Raw genomic sequence first — 9,603 nt, 5'->3', positions numbered from 1 at the left:
AGTACGGACACCAGTACCAGTGGGACTGCTGGGGTAAGAGTTATGGCTCGTACGTCTATGGCCAAGGGTCAGAGTCGACACCACTACCACCTGCGCCACTACGCCTGCCGCCACTCATCAGACATGGGTACAGACAAGTAGTGGAGACATCCTCCTAACACCTGCTCCTGTACTGATGTACGACCACAACCTCTGAAGCCACTCTCCTAACATAGTACTTATGTACCATTTGGTCCCCTGGACCACTATGTTTCTAAGGCCGTTAGAGCCTACTATAAAATGGACTGGAACACCACCTGAAGGGGGGTTGGAAAATTCGTTGTATGCAGAGGCTATTGAGAAATATACCAAGGCTTGCTCCATTGTTTATCTGTGTTTACTTTTCCTTAAAGTTTATTCTTAGTTCTTATATAAACATCACCTGACTTACCTTTGAGTTTTCCGATCTAATTTCGTTGACGAGATTTCACCGTCAACAAGTTATAGTACCTTGCGGCCTACTGCAGGTACATTGCCAACCTCAGTTGTGCCTTTTCTCTTCTCGCCTCCAACAAGTCCAAATTTTCAGCCAATGCTGCGTTGTTAGCCTGGTCATCATATGCTTGTACACGGAAAGAGTTTAATTTCATTTCTATTAGAAGAACAACCCCGTACCCATAGTCTAAGGTGAAAGGTGTTTCTCTAGTAGTAGAACGGGGAGTGGTCTTGTAGGCCCAATGTACATTAGGAAATTCTTCGACCCAGGCTCCCTTCAACTTCTCTAATTTTTTCTCCAGGTTCTTTTTTAGGATCTTGTTGATGGCCTCCACTTGTCCATTTACTTGTGGGTGTACTACAACAGAAAAACTCCTCTTGATGCCCATATCTCTGCAATATTCGTCGAACAACCCTCCTTCAAATTGGGTTCAGTTGTCGGAGATTATCTTGTAGGGCACTTTATACCTATAAACAATAAACTTGTTGACAAAGGCGGTGATTTGCTTAGCCGTTATATTAAATAGAGGCTCTGCTTCAACCCATTTAGTAAAGTAATCTACTGTTACAACTGCATACTTTGCTCCTCCTCTTCCTGTTGGTAAATCGCCAATCAAGTCCATCCCCCACACAACAAAGGGCCACAGACTGGTCATGCTCACCAGATCATTTGGTGACTGTCTGGGGTATTTCGCATGCCGTTGGCACTTGTCGCATCTTCTTGCAAAGTCGCTCGCATCCTTTTCCATGGTAAGCCAATAATACCCCTGTCGCATGGCCTTTTTTTCCGTGGATTTCCACATTCTCCTCCGTGTATCTCCTGTAGAACCTTCGAAGCCTCCTCGTTATCTATACACTGGAGGAGTGAGGTGGAGAAGCCTCTTTTACTCATGACTCAATCTACCAGGCTGTATTGGGCAGCTTTGTAAACCAGCTTATGGGCATCCTTTTGTCCAAAGGCAACATTCCATCACTTAAGTACCTCGAGATGGGTGTGGAACATGAATCCCCAGGAGCATTAACCATGTGAACTTCCCCCTCTGCTATACTTGGTCTGGACAGGTATTCCACATGGATGGACTCAAGTGTATCTTCATCTCGGGTGGAGGAGAGCTTTGCGAGAGGATCGACATTCGTGTTTTTCTCTCTTGGGATTTGTTCTATGGTATACTGTTCCAACTGGTCCAAATATCCTTTCACCTTGGCCAAGTATGCAGCCATATTTGGGCCTCTTGCTTGATATTCCCCTTCCACCTGAAAATACCACTAATTGTGAGTCACTAAAGACATGCAAATGTGTTACCTTTAGCTCCTTGGCTAGTCGCAGGGCAACCAGAAGTGCTTCGTATTCTACTTCATTGTTGGAAGCTTCAAATCTGAATCTTATTGCCCAATAAATCTTATGCCCCTAGGTCCTGTCATTACTATGCCAGCTCCAGCCCCCCCTTCGTTGGACGCTCTGTCTACATGGAGGCTCCATTCTTCAGGTTGTTTTTCTCCTCCGTAAAATGGTTCATTCTCTTCTATTTCTCCCTCCTCATGGGTGTGGTAGGCAAACTTGACTATAAAGTCTGCAAGTACCTGCCCATTGATTGAGATTCTTGGGGTATAAGTGATGTCAAACTGACTTAATTCAATCGACCATTTAAGCAACCTTCCTGAAGTCTCTCGTTTATGCAAGACTTGAAGCACAGGGGTGTTGGTGAGCACTTTAATAGCATAAGCGTGAAAATAGGGCCTTAGCTTTCGCGAGGCCACTACCAAATCATATGCGAATTTTTCTATTTCTGGGTACCGAGTTTCTGCATCTACCAACCGCTTGCTGACATAGTATACGGGCTGTTGGTGCTTCTTTTCCCCTTTGACTAGGGTGGCGCTAATGGAATTCTCTGACATTGCTAAGTATAGGTACAATATTTCCCCATTTTCTAGCTTAGCCAGAAGGGGCGGTTTTCTGAGGTTCTCTTTTAGCATAGTAAGGGCTTCCTGAAAATCTTCATCCCAAGCAAACTTTTTGTTCCCTTTTAGGATGTTGAAGAAAAGGAGACACTTGTTGGTGGATTTGGAAATGAACCCGTTGAGTGCTGCTACTCTCCCTGTCAAGCATTGCACCTCATTTTTGTTTCTTGGTGGACTCATTTCCAATAATGCTTTGATTTTACCAGGATTGACCTCGATACACTGAGAATTTACAATAAAACCGAGGAACTTCCCCGATGAAACTCCAAATGTGCACTTGAGCGGGTTCAACTTCATTCGGAATCTTCGAAGGGTGTCAAACATTTCACCGAGGTCGTTTGTGAGCTCTTCGGCCTTCTTTGTCTTTACCAACATATCATCTACATGTACTTCCATATTTATTCCTATCTAATTTCTGAACATTCTGTTTACCAACCTTTGATAAGTAGCGCCCACATTCTTTAACCCAAAAGGCATTACCTTATAGCAATAGAGCCCCTCATTTGTTTTAAATGAAGTATGCTCTTCATCAGCTGGGTTCATGGGTATTTGGTTGAACCCGGAATAGCCATCCATGAAGCTAAGTAGCTCGTGCCCAGCCGTGTCGTCTACTAACTGATCTATCCTAGGAAGCGGGAAGCTGTCCTTGGGGCAGGCTTTATTGAGGTTAGTAAAATCCACGCAAGTCCTCCACTTCCCGTTGGGCTTTGGGACTAGGACTAGGTTAGATACCCATATTGGGTAGAATGCCTCTATGATAAATCCATTTTCCTCCAACTTGTCAACTTCTTCTTTCAGGGTCGCATATCTCTCTGGATCTAGCACCCTTATTTTCTGCCTCACAGGTCTTGCTTTTGGGTCAATGTTCAAGTAATGGCACATGATTGATGGATCTATCCCCACCATGTCCTCGTGACTCCAGGTGAACACATCAAGGTTATCTTTCATAAATTTTTCCAACTTTTCTTTCACGATATTCGGAAGGTTTCTCCCTACTTTCAGCTTTCTCAACAACTCATTCATTATTGTGACTTCTTCCAATTCCTCTATTGGCTCAGCCTTGGGTTCCTCTACAACCCGTGGGTCCAATTCGTGCGAATTTGCGCTTCCATGTACTACCATCACCATAGGCACTGACGGTTTCATGGCTGTGTAGAGGGACGTGTTATAACATTCCCTCACTTCCTTTTGCTCCCCTTTCCACGCTCGCTATCCCTCCAAGAGTCGGGAATTTTATGGCCAAGTGATATACTGAGGTTATTGCCTTCAATTATCTTAGGGAGGGTCTCCCTAATACCCCATTGAAGGACAAGGCACAGTCTACCACGACAAAGTTTGCCATTATGGTGGTTTGTCTGGGTTGCACTCCCATGGTGAGGGCTAACACAATTGCGCCTATGGGCTGTATCGAGTCTCCTGTAAACCCATACATGGAGGTATTGCAGGGCTTTAGGTTCCTAATTTTCAGTCCCATCTTCTCTAATGCTGAGCGATATAGGATGCCTACGGAGCTCCCATTGTCCACCAGGACCTTATGCGCCCTCATGTTAGCAAGTTGTACAGTCAGCACCAAGGGATCGTTGTGAGGAAAATGCACACCCCGTGCATCTTCTTCGGTGAAGGTTATCGAGTCATTATCCCCCTTAAAACTCTTTGGGAGGCGTTGCTCCAAACTTAAGACACATGGAGGTGGACTTCGCCTGGCTTCCCTGGCATATATATCTCGCCCCTTCCTCGATTCGCCTCCAAATCCTGGCCCTCCGAAGATGGTCCTAACCTCTCCATGCACCTCTGGGGCTCGTGCCCGTGGTGAGGGTGTTCCTTCTTCCGGTCTTTGATTTTCTCTGCGGACGTATCTACCCAAGTGTCCCCTACGTATAAGCTCTTCAATTTCTACCTTCAAATGAGTTTATTCTGCGGTGGTGATGCCAATGTCATTATGATACTGACAGTACTTACTAGGGTCTCTTTTTGATCGATCTTTCTTCATTGGCGGGGGTCTCGTAAAGTGGACCTGATTTTCATTCGTGACAAAGATATGCTCCCTAGCATGTGTTAGGTCAGTATAAAAGGTGTATGGGGTCTGTCTGTGTTCACCAACGCGTTGGGGCATCCGAGGACAATCATCTCTTGACCCTTCGTAGACCCTCTTTTTATTTGCGCTATTTAGGCCTTCACAGATTAAAGGTTTTAGGGATGACCCGCCCTTCCTAGCCTTAAGACTCTCATGGCCATCTTCAACACGAATGTATTTCTGTGCCCATTCATAGAAATCGTCTAAGTTAGCGACCTCCCTCTTTAGCATGTTATCCCACAGCTTACTACCCGGGCGCACTCCGGTTGTAATGGCCATTTTTAATAGGGGTGAGCATCGGTCGGTTTGGGCGGTTTTTTCACAACAAAAAATCCAGAATTCGGTTTTCGGTCCGGATTGGTGCAATCCAAAAACCGATCAAACCAAATCAGTTTAAAAAAAAACCGACCGTTTTGGACCGCGATTTGGTCGGTTAAACCGACTAAACCGAATTGATTATTGTTTTTTTTTTTTGAAAGTTTTAGTTAAAAAATTAAAAATTTTGGTTTGTTGGAATCCATTTTTGTGCGTTTTTAAAACATAAATATATAGAACATAATTACATTTACAAATTTTAAAGTTTGAAACATAATTAAAAGTCCATAATTAAAAGTACAAATTTTAAAAATTTTAATAATTAATAATTATATAATATTATATTATTATTTTATTATGTTCGGTTGGTTTCAGTTTTATTGGTGGGTTCACCCAAAATTTCAAAACCGACCGAACAGTGGCGGTTTGCACCGTCGGCGGCTTTTTCAGTTTTCGGTTTAAATGGTTTTGGTTTTTTCGGTGTTCGGTAGGTCGGTGTACACGATTTTTTCGGTTTTTCGGATTTTATGCTCAGCCCTAATTTTTAACTCCCCTCGGGTCAGGCTTCCTACTTTGGTTGCCTCCATATTGAACTTGTTGATATAGCTCTTTAAGCTATCGTCTTCTCCTTACTTTATGTTAGTGAGGCTAGTTCCTGGCATAGTGTGATCACACACAACGTGATGTTGCTGGAGAAATTTATCAGAAAACAGTTCATCAAACACCTATCTTGTTAAGCTAGTGAAAGGATCACTTATTTATAAATCCCAGGTGACCCTATCGTTACATGGATAATGGGAACGGAACCCACCTTAGTGACTTTTACAACTGTCACTCCTCTATTTTGGACTGAAAGTCCTGAATGATTATTACGATCATTGTTGATATTATATTCATCCAATATTATGTTTTCTTGGTGGGCTTTGGCTCATGGGTGCTATGTGGTGTAGGTAAAGGGAAAGAAAAGCTCACCCAGCTTCGAGTGAAGAGCTTAGGTGGTGATGTGTACATATGCGGCCGCTTGACCACCACGGCCAAGGAGTTCTCAGAGGAACTAGGGGGTTTGCCCTACTTTTTGCCGCTTAGGTCGGCGGGTTGTAAATTTAAACTGTAATGACCATTTTGAGTTGTAAATAACTTGTAAATATTTTGATGGGCCCATGATCAGTTTTATGTTTTAAATAAAATATATCCTTTCCTTTTGACTGGTTTTCCACCTTAACCTATTAATAACACCTAGAAGCACGATTTTAACCAAAGAACTCAGTTAGCGAGTTAAATTCACGGTTCAACGTTCACCGTAACGGTCCTGGGGTAACCAGGGCGTTACAACTTGGTATCAGAGGGTGCCAAGGTTAAGGTTCCTGTAGACTGGCTGGGCATGTACACTCACCACTGAAGACAAGCTTGACTCATGGTTTGGTAACTATTTATGTAGTTATATGTATAAATGCTTAAATATAGTATAAATGCTTAAATATAGTATAAATGCTTTACCTGTTTACATGAGACACCATGTTAAGACTGTTCCCTGAATATTACATCTTCAGCAACCATGTGCTAAATAGTACTGAAATTGCTGGAACATACTTATTAGTGTTGTTGATTGTGAATTATTATGTGATACATGCTAAGTGCTAAATGCTATAATCATGTATCTATTTGTATATTTGTATGACTGTGGAATATGATAATTGTCTGCTTGTTCTTGGACCGTAAGGCGGCAAGAGGTTTAGTTATTACTACCTGACTGGCCGTATTGACTATTGTTTCAGCAAGGTATAAGTTGATAAGAATGAATCCAGGACAGACAGATACATCAGCTGGCCAGAGTGATCAAGGCCAGAATAATAATAATCAGGGTCAAGAGAATGACCAGGGACAGATTCCACAGCCAGCTCCTGCAAACTGGCAGCAATTATTTAATGATCTGCAGGCTACATTGTTGAGGCAGGGAGAAGAACTCCGCCTCATGAGACAACAGCAGGTTCCTGCAGTGTCTAGTGTACCTGAGGCACCTCCTGCATCGGTGCCAGCAGCTGAACAGCTGCCTGAGGTTGGTAATAAACGGGAGCCTCTCTATGAAAGGTACAAGAAGCAGCAACCTCCCGTTTTTGAGGGCAGTGCAGACCCTACTAAAGTGGAACAGTGGATGAGCATGATTACCACCATCCTGAACTTCATGAGGGCGATTGGTAATGAGAGGGTGGCCTGTTCCACTTATATGTTTCGGGAGGATGCTCGAATTTGGTGGGAGGTTATATCCCAGACCAGAAGCATCAATACCCTGAGTTGGGAAGAGTTTTAGACTCTATTCAATGAGAAATATTATTGTGACGCCCCATGTCACTATGGCTGCTTTTGGGAATGACGACTGGCCCTACAAACCAACACGAGTCTTTTCAACGTGCTTTGTCCTCACTCACATGCTTCCTAGGAAAACTTCCCAGGAGGTCACCCATCCCTAGATTACCCCAGGTCAAGCACGCTTAACTTTGGAGTTCTCAAGTGATGGGCTACCGAAAAGAAGATGCATCTTGTTGATATAGGTAATACCCATCAATCCATTTAAGCCCTCTTCAACTGTGTAGTCCCATACTTACACAGTCTTAGAATCATCACACTTGACCTTCCCCAGGCGGTGTGGGATTGCATAGCTTACCCAGTTTTTCCCCTTACGGATCACAGGATTATGACTGTCACAATTATAATGATGCCATCTGGGCGGTGAAGGCTGAGGAGTTCATCAGGTTACTTCAGGGAGGTTTGTCAGTGACTGAGTATGCCCTGAAGTTTGATCGTTTGGCAAATTTTGTCATGGAGTTTGTGCCCACTGATGGGACCAGGAGGGAGAGATTTCTCCAAGGGCTATAGCCCAGATTAGCCCGTGATGTTCGTATTACCACTGTAGACCCTGTGATTTTTATGCTGTGGGGTTTGGAACTTTGTCACCCACTGGGAATTAGTGGTATCCAGGAGATGGGTCAGATCTTTGCCAGTGACAGTGGAGGGCAGATAGTTGTCAGTGGATTTGATAGAGTTGGTTATGACTGACTTCGACATGATATTGGGTATTGACTTCGACGCGATGCTTCACATCAAGGTTTGGGTTGTGTTCTGATGTAGTCAGAGAAAGTAATTGCTTATGCCTCACGTCAGTTGAAAGAGTATGAAAAGAGATATCCCACTCATGATTTGGAGTTAGCGGCATTGGTCTTTGCTTTAAAGATATGGAGGCATTATCTTTATGGGGAGAAGTGTGAGATCTATACAGACCACAAGAGCCTGAAATACTTCTTCACACAGAAAGATTTGAATATGAGACAAAGGCGTTCGCTGGAGTTAGTAAAAGATTATGACTGTGAGATTTTGTATCATCCAGGAAAAGCCAACGAGGTAGCTGATGCTTTAGGCCGGAAAGGTCCGGGGCAAATTTATGGAGCGAGGCTGATAGCCAGAGAGTTAGCAGATGACATGACCAGAGCTGGTATAGAGTTGTTGGTGGACTAGTTGGCCAATATTACAATGCAGTCTACACTGTTGGAGAGAATCAAGGAGGGTAATTTGAGTGATCCACAACTGATCAAGATCAGAGAGGATGTTTTAGCTAGAGTGTCCAGAGATTATACAGTGTCTGATATGGGCTTGTTGAGATACAAGGGACAGATATGTGTTCCGTTAGACACTGCTTTGAGGTGAGAGATTCTGGATGAATCTCATACTACACCTTACTCTTTGCATCTAGGCACCACAAAAATGTATCAGGATGTGAGATCATTGTATTGGTGGCCGGGGATGAAGAGGGATGTAGTAGAGTATGTGGCTAAGTGCTTAACATGTCAATAGGTCAAGGCTGAGCATCAGAGGCTGGCAGGGTTATTGCAGCCTCTGGATATCCCAGAGTGGAAATGGGAGGACATCACGATGGATTTCGTGGTGGGCTTACCCAAGATTGTTGGTCAGCATGATTCAATTTGGTTGATAGTGGATCGCTACACCAAGTCAGCTCACTTCTTACCAGTAAGGACTACCTATACAGTTGACCAGTATGCAGATCTCTATGTGAGAGAGATCGTGCACCTTCATGGAGCGCCGAGGTCGATAGTGTCAGATCGTGACCCCACTTTTACTTCCAAGTTCTGGGGGAGTTTACAGAAGGCCATGGGAACACAGTTGAAGTTTAGTACTGCTTATCATCCTCAGACAGATGGGAAATCTGAGAGGATGATCCAGATATTAGAAGACATGTTGCGAGCATGTGTGCTGAACTTTGGTGGATCTTGGAGTAATTATCTGCCTTTGATAGGGTTTTCCTACAACAACAATTATTAGTCTACCATTGGAGTTACACCTTATGAGATGCTGTATGGTAGGAAGTGCAGATCTCCCATTCATTGGGATGAGACAGGTGAAAGGAGATACTTGGATTCTGAGGCAGTTCAGAGGACCAGTGAGGCCATTGAGAAGAATAGAGCTCGGATGCTCGCTTCTCAAAGTAGGCAGAAAAGTTATGCAGATCCGAAGCGCAGGAGCGTGGAGTTCCAAGTGGGAGACTATGTCTTCCTTAGAGTCTCGCCATGGAAAGGGGTAAGAAGGTTTGGGAAGAAGGGTAAGCTAAGCCCTAGATTTTTTGGTCCATTTGAGATCCTGGAGAGGGTTGGTTAAGTGGCTTACAGGTTAGCCTTACGTCCGGCGTTGTCAGCTGTAATGCCCCAGATTCCCTATTATGGTTAATGGCTGGATTAGTAGGCGGGGAGGGCCATAACTGTTTAATTATGCCA

The sequence above is a fragment of the Humulus lupulus genome, chromosome 3 (assembly GCF_963169125.1).
Source record: "Humulus lupulus chromosome 3, drHumLupu1.1, whole genome shotgun sequence".
NCBI classification, from domain to species: Eukaryota; Viridiplantae; Streptophyta; class Magnoliopsida; order Rosales; family Cannabaceae; genus Humulus; species Humulus lupulus.
This window is presented reverse-complemented; position numbering follows the sequence as displayed.